Raw genomic sequence first — 7,229 nt, forward strand, 5'->3', positions numbered from 1 at the left:
AGGAAAAGGTGATACAAGACTGTGCAATATTTGAACACTCTCTCATTTTCCAATCTCATGAACTGATCATGGATTTTGTCAGCTATGAATGCAAAATAGTCATACTTGGTAGCAAGGGGCTGGCCAGGGGTGAAGATAGTCATATAAGCAAAGGTCATTTCATCCACATATTCATTGGTTGTGAAACCAAGAATATAGGAAATCATGGTAATAATATCCCTCCCTAAGCTTGTAAAAGCACCTATCATGTATGGTGGAGGGTTTTCTGAAATGTATTGTTCTAACATGAACATTTGGCAAACTCTGGCGATCTCTGAGCTAGATAGTTTGGGATATTTTTCAAGTAAATCAACAATAGACAGAGGGGTGAGGTTGTAACTAAGTTGCAAGTGCAATATTTCATTGATGGAGTCTGCTGATTTGCTGGTCAGGGGACATTACAGCTCTGAGATTAGGGTTGTAATTGGCATGGCACTGGTGGGCAATGTCTGGGAAAATGTGCACAGAAGGGAATTGATACTTTGGGAGATTTGATTCCCATAGACCAATATTGTCAGCACCATTGAGGTAAAGGTCTTGATATTTGCAGTGTAGTTTCAAAGGGGAGTCATCAAATGTGAGGTCTTTGATTTGGAAGTTGCTATCAGCTAAGGGAAGGTGGTCCAAGTCCCTGTGAGGAGTGGATATTGGAGCCACATTGAGCACCATGGGGGTTTCCATTTCTGGTTCTTGTGGATTTAGAAATGAAAATGGGGCTTTTTGAGTGTAAAATAGGTGTAACAGAGGTCCTAGGAGTCTTTAATTTCAAGTCTGGCAGCTAAATTACACTAGAATTTTGGGTTTCAAGTAATTGCAGCGGAATTTTAGTATTTAACAGGGTTTCTCGAAGGAAACTGGTAAATACCTGTTATGGAGTGACTGGTAATGGTGTACTAGTTGACTGGAAGCACACCATGGACTGGAGCAGCGTCAGGCAGCAACTTTCAGGGTGGTTGATGGTTTGGGTATGAGTAGGTTGATTTTCTACGTACTGGCTGCATGCATGAGTTTTTCAGAATAAGGGACTAAAAAGGGTTATACTTTTTTTTTTATGCAAAGTAAAAGTTTTTGGCGAGTTTCGTGACACAGACGGGTTACGTCAACGGGGGTGACTTGACATTTTTTCCTTAGCAGGAGGCGGTAAGCGGGTTTCATCGCACCGCTTATGGATGGTAAGTGGTATTTGGGGGGAGTTGCAAGATTCCATACGTTGCTCGACACGTAGCATCGGCACTATTCACCAAACCGCTCACATCATGCACTAAAGGTCGACCAAAAGGCCTTGCGCGATATGAGCGAGGGGTGTTGGATCTGAAGGATCCGATCGAACGGGGCGGGCCCGATATTAATTAAAATATTTAATCATATCGGTGGCGATTTGATTGGTCGTTGAGTTATTAATTAGTCCTGATGGCTTAATTAATTCTCATTAGCATGGCGGGGAGGTAGGGTTCTTAATTAACTATAGATTAGCTAATTAATCCTGCTTATTGACTTTATTAAGGTTATATTTAACCATCGGGGCAGGATATGTAAAAATTTGGGGTTTTGTATAATATAATAATACGGGCGTGGGTAATGTTGTTTTATTTGGAAATTACATAATAATAACATTAGTGGTTAATATGACCAAATGAATGGGAAAGTGCTAAGTCTAATGTTTTCGAAAGTATTTCATCATATAACATATTAACTTAGGCTAAAATGCATAAAAGGGTTTTTATGAGGAATTATTCAATTTACCCAAGTAAAATAGGATTTTACGTAGGAAAATTTTTATCAAAGGAATGAGTGATTTTATGGGGGGGGTAATATTGATGAAAGGGACATAAGTACTTTAGGCATTTCCAATTATCAGGCCGAGGGTTCAGTCCCTCCAAAAGTCATAGAAATGCTCTGAGCACCTCCAACTTTGGAAATTACCTTTAGCACTTAGGGAGTCAGTGAAAATTTAGGGGGAATGAGTGGGGAAGTTAATTATTGTGACTTTCAATGTTGATGTGCCTTCCAAGTGATACATGCTTTTGTCCAGTGATGAAAATTACAATATTTAAGCTTTGTACTTAACCATTTCATCATAAATTTATTCTACAACCACCATCTACTTACCCTACCTACTTAACCTAGCATTTTCACTTCCTTATTAAGGTGCACTTAGATTGGCAAACCCTTTTCAAACCTTCTTTTCTTTTACATATGAACTTCTATCTAAATCTACACTTATTACATCCAAGGGCTCAGATTAAACTGTTTAGCTCCTTTTTCACTCTACCTATCTACTTATCTGCCAAGTTCACACTATTTTGTTAGATATTTATTATCTATTCCTAAAACATGAAATTCAAAACATGAAATAACCAAGTTTAAACTGTTTGGTTACCATGGATTGTGGCATATATGACAAATTTCACACAATCTTTATTATACAAAAAATAAAAAAGCAGTGGCATTTGGACTTGCACACATTCATGGTCTTTCCTTTTTGTTGGGGTTCATTTTCTTTCATTTTTTCGACCTTTTCTTTGTTCTTTTTACCCTTTTATTCTTTTTCTAGGGTATACCCTCTTAGAATTTTTTAATTTTTTATTTTTCATAAATATGGAAAACCTTTGCAACAAGTAAAGGTATGAACATATTTCAAAACTAAACCAAGTCAATCATGATATATGACACCTATTGGTATAGGGGTATAACACATTGTTGAGAAGAAAACACTACAACAAAATTGGTGACTCCACTAGGGAATAATTTCAATTCAGAAACCTGGGTGTCCAATATAAATTGGCAACTATGCCGAGTTTTATACTTCAGATCCAGAAACCTAGGTGACCTTTAGTTTTTAGCCTAGGGTTTCTTCTTTCTTTAATTCTCTTAATATTACTAGTTTTTCAACCCTAGATCTAATAAATTTCTAACTTCCGCAGGCTTTTTGTTCATTTCCGCAAGTCATAGGAAGAAACCATGAAAAAGGCAAAACTTTTTCTGATATTTGGCGACAGGGATACATGGAGCAAAAGTCACACTTTTTGGCCCAAGAAGTGTGATATGGAGGCTAGAACACACTAAATAGCCAGAAAAATGTGATTCCTACAGAGAAACAGGTCAGTACCTGTGATTTTTGGGTTTTAGGGTTTTTCTCCAATCTGTTTCTGCGTTTTGCAGAGAGCTATCTACTAGGTTGTCTAACCTCTATCTCATCCCACTTAGGCCTTGGTAAACCCTGATTTTCTTATCATAATACAATTTATCCTCCCTTAGGGCTTCTAGTACGCTTCCACCTTTCTAGGAGGAGTTTAGTTGAGTGAGTAGTCTGAGTTTCCGTAGTGCTTTCAACTACATTTTCTAGATATGTACCCTTCTATTTCAGATCTGTTAAGATAGGTTACTACCATCCATAGTTTCACATTCAAACTTGTTTGGTAATTTTCCTTAGGGTCCCATCAATTTCCCTAGGTGTTTCACCCATCTCCCTATCTTTTTGCAGCGATATTCCTCTCTGGTTTTTTCCTGTTGTTGCACCACTTTCTATCAACTTAGTGTCACTCAATCCCAATCACACTGACATTTATATCTCTTGACCGTTTTAGTGTATTTTCCATCAGTTTAGCCCCTAAGAAGTACAATGTTTTCAAACCCAATTTGGGTGGGGTTTAGTTAATTCTTTTTCTGTTATTAATTTCAATTCATTTCCAACAATATTTTTTCCTTTTTAGAAACACGATCTAGGCTTAATCAGTTAATACACTTACACACATGAGCACACCTTAAGCAAAGGGTGCTTGGTTTACATTATCAAGCCAATACTTAACATAATAAATTTATCTCCCCACATCAAGACAAATACATATTGCTGATCTCCCTTCACCAATTCTGTGTTCCGTGTGTCCTAACCTCATTGTGCCACCAAGGCATTTGTTGTGGAGACTATTAGGCCTTCAACCCTAATTTTCGCTTTGGCGTATTACCACTCCCCATCACATTCAAGTTCATAACCCTCTGAGTCCTCACGCTGACTTTTCTCCTGGTCCTTATGATTCCTCCTCTGATTCCAAACCTCCTTCATCGCATATCATCACCATGTCTGGACCCACAGCTAGTGCAAGAACCTAACCTGGTGTTGGCTCTGATTCTATCACAGTGGTCACATCAAGCATAATAGTCTCACGAACCATTTCAACAGCCCCCATGCTCCCCTTTATGGTTGGGTTAAGTCTACTGGATTTTAACCAGTAGATAAACGATCCCATACACCATGATGCTGGTTCGCCCTCTATGCCAACTAAGCTTCCCTTTGACATCCCGCAATTTGAGGGTAATTTTGGAGAGGATCCTACCAACCATATTTTACCCTTCCACATGTGGTGTTCATCCAATTCCATAACCGATGACTCCATTCATCTTTGGCTATTCCAACGCACACTCACTAGAGACACTGCAAAATAGGTGTGGACTAGCCCTCTACAACTCATTCCGGTTTTACGATGCTTGTTAATGCATTCCTTTCATATTTCCAGTTACCTCTCCTATATGACACTGATACGGAGCTATTTACCACATTCCATCAGTCCTCCACCACACACCTTTCTGACCATGTTCAAGAGTGGCATCAAAGGAGGAGCACATGTTGGCCCCCAGCATTCGAAGACCATCTCTATCTAGATCAGCTTCCTTGGAGCGTTTTATCTCACATTGTAAAATATGTTGCGTCCCAGTTTCCTCAAACCGAGGAAGAATCTCTCCAAACCGCTTTGAGATATGATTTGATTTATGAACAATCGGATTATGTCTATACCATCATTCTAGACCTCCCTCGTCCTGGAAGTGCCAATGCACCGAGGGTATCTCATGTCACCGATGGTATCATTGGATCTCTTTCACACTCTTTGACATATACTCAACAAAGTTATGGTTACCCGTAGGGGGCACCAATTCCTCTAACACTTATGCCCCTCCTTCGAACAACATGTTTCCAGGGCGCCAACCTATCTACTAAATTGTTGCTCCTTTTTATGCACAGTCGAGCGCTCTAGCCCCCCAAGCATTAGCACCTCCCTCCCATGCATCCTTAGCCCCAACAGCCACCGCCCCCTTAGGGTTAGGTGTTTTCATAGCGGATTGCTACCAATCCCCAAAATTTGAAGAAAAAGAATAAGGGGAAGGCTCGCAAGGGTAACTAGCATAATCAAGGTAACCAGCCTAGTGAACCCCATGGGAACCAACCTAACACCAAAAATGAACAACAAGGTAGCCAACCCAAGTAGAACAAGGCTATTCATATGAACAAGCCTTGCGCATGTTGTGGTGTACATGGTCATTATACACATGAGTGTCCTCTCTTACCTTAGATGTGCCAAATGTGGGAAGCTCAAGAAGCTTCTAGAGGTCAAAAATCACCTCAGAATCCTATGACATCTCAACCTGAAGTGCTCACAAATCCTTTCCTTCAATAAGGATTTTTTGCTTCTCAACCTCAATCAGGTCAAGCATCCCAGCCCCCCCAACCTTCTGGTCCTGGTGACTACCAGTTCCTCATGAGGGATTCTAATGAGGTCAATAACTCTGATCAACAGGTAGCTCCTTAGCACTCTGTTGTTACCATCTCAACCAAGTCATTTGGATCCACTCACCTCGGACCTCCTCCATTTTTGTATTCCTCTCCTATATTCCCACCAAGAACCGTTCCTACAGTTCTTAACTAGCTGATGGGGATGAGATTTTGGGTAAAACTAAAATCCAATTTCCCCATAAATCTTCCTTTAGGCCTGTGGGTTATGGGTCCACGAAGCCTCTCAGAAATGCTTCTCTCATTCTTCATCCACACACGAACTTCCTTCTCAAGGTTATTAGCTGTTGTTGCTTCAGTTGCAGATTCTTGCTACCGCTCTTATCCATCGGATGTCTGCCTTCTCAACATGATTGCGTAGCACCTCCCACTGATCCAACGAAAATGAAATACTTTTCTTTCCAGGCAGTTGCTTCCTGTCCTTTGTGTAAAACTCATGAAAATCCACAAAAATCTTTCCTTGCCACATTCTTACAAAAACTTTGCGATTCCTCGATGACTCGCAAATCTCGATTGCACCACTGTCATCTGAGAAAAAATTCTTCTGGCCTTTCTTCTTCATAGAAGACTCACCATCGCCCTCAGAATCATCAGTCCTGATGTATTCATCCTTTTGCTTCCCCCATTTCGAAATCTTCATCGGCCAAATTATTTTAACCACACCAAAACCTACTGACTGAGGATGATGATCGGTCAATACAGCTGCTCGGCTGTTCCCATGCCCGCGTTCTCACTATCAGTCACAACATTGCTAGAAGAGCCTGACAAAATTAAAATAAAATAAAATAATAAAACAAATATGCAGACAGAAATTCACAATGACACATTTTCATTATTTACAAACTCAGATTACAATTTAAGGCATCTCAGCCTTAATAAAGATCTCTCCAGCAACTACATTTTTCCCTCTCTCACACGCACAGGTTTTCTCTTTTCCCTCTCCCCTTCATTCCCCAATGAATTCTCAATATCTTATTATACATACACTCAGTTTTAACTGAATTTTTAACTGAAATTAGTTCATTAACCGAATCTTGTTCAAGGTTGGCTTGGTTGTCCATGTGGTTTTCCACATGTCTTCTTTCTCTAATTTTTTTCAAAAAGGGTTCGGATGCCCCTGCATCAAACTCCCGAGGTACAAAAAATTATGACCTCCTGGTCATATGCGTTTCCTTGTCGTTAGCAATTCTACCCACTGTTTCACTTCTTCAGTGGAACTGCTTTCATGGTCTTCTATGAGCTGCAACCAAATCTCTCCAATAGCAAGTCCTCTCTGCTACTAGATACATTGCCAAGCTTCTCTCCCGAGCTTAGTCTTTTGGCATCTCTCTGGTTCTCTTCTCTCGAACCAATTGAGCACTACTGCTCCAGGTTTGCTGCAATCTTCTCACCTTCAAAAAATAAAATAAAAATTACAAGCTTACAAATCATCAACAAAATTGTACCTCTTCTTCCTTCGCATGCAAAAACTCCTTTCTGCAGGAAATATTTTCCCACTCTGATACCACTTGATGGGGACGATATTTCGAGTAAAACCAAAATCCCATTTCCCCAATAAATCTTCCTTGATGCATGTGGGTTATGGCCCCACGAAGCCTCTCAGAAACAATTCTCTCATTCTTCATCC

General features: G+C 40.0%; 1 pseudogene; it reads right to left on the reverse strand.

Annotated features, from left to right (window-relative positions):
* Positions 1-5,897: 5,897 nt before the first annotated feature.
* Positions 5,898-6,242, reverse strand: LOC149256184 (RNA polymerase II transcriptional coactivator KIWI pseudogene; annotated as a pseudogene).
* Positions 6,243-7,229: the final 987 nt, after the last annotated feature.

Source organism: Pinus tabuliformis, chromosome 7 (genome assembly GCF_031772625.1).
Source record: "Pinus tabuliformis cultivar Carrire ecotype Pingquan chromosome 7, CPIR1, whole genome shotgun sequence".
In the NCBI taxonomy this organism is placed as follows: Eukaryota; Viridiplantae; Streptophyta; class Pinopsida; order Pinales; family Pinaceae; genus Pinus; species Pinus tabuliformis.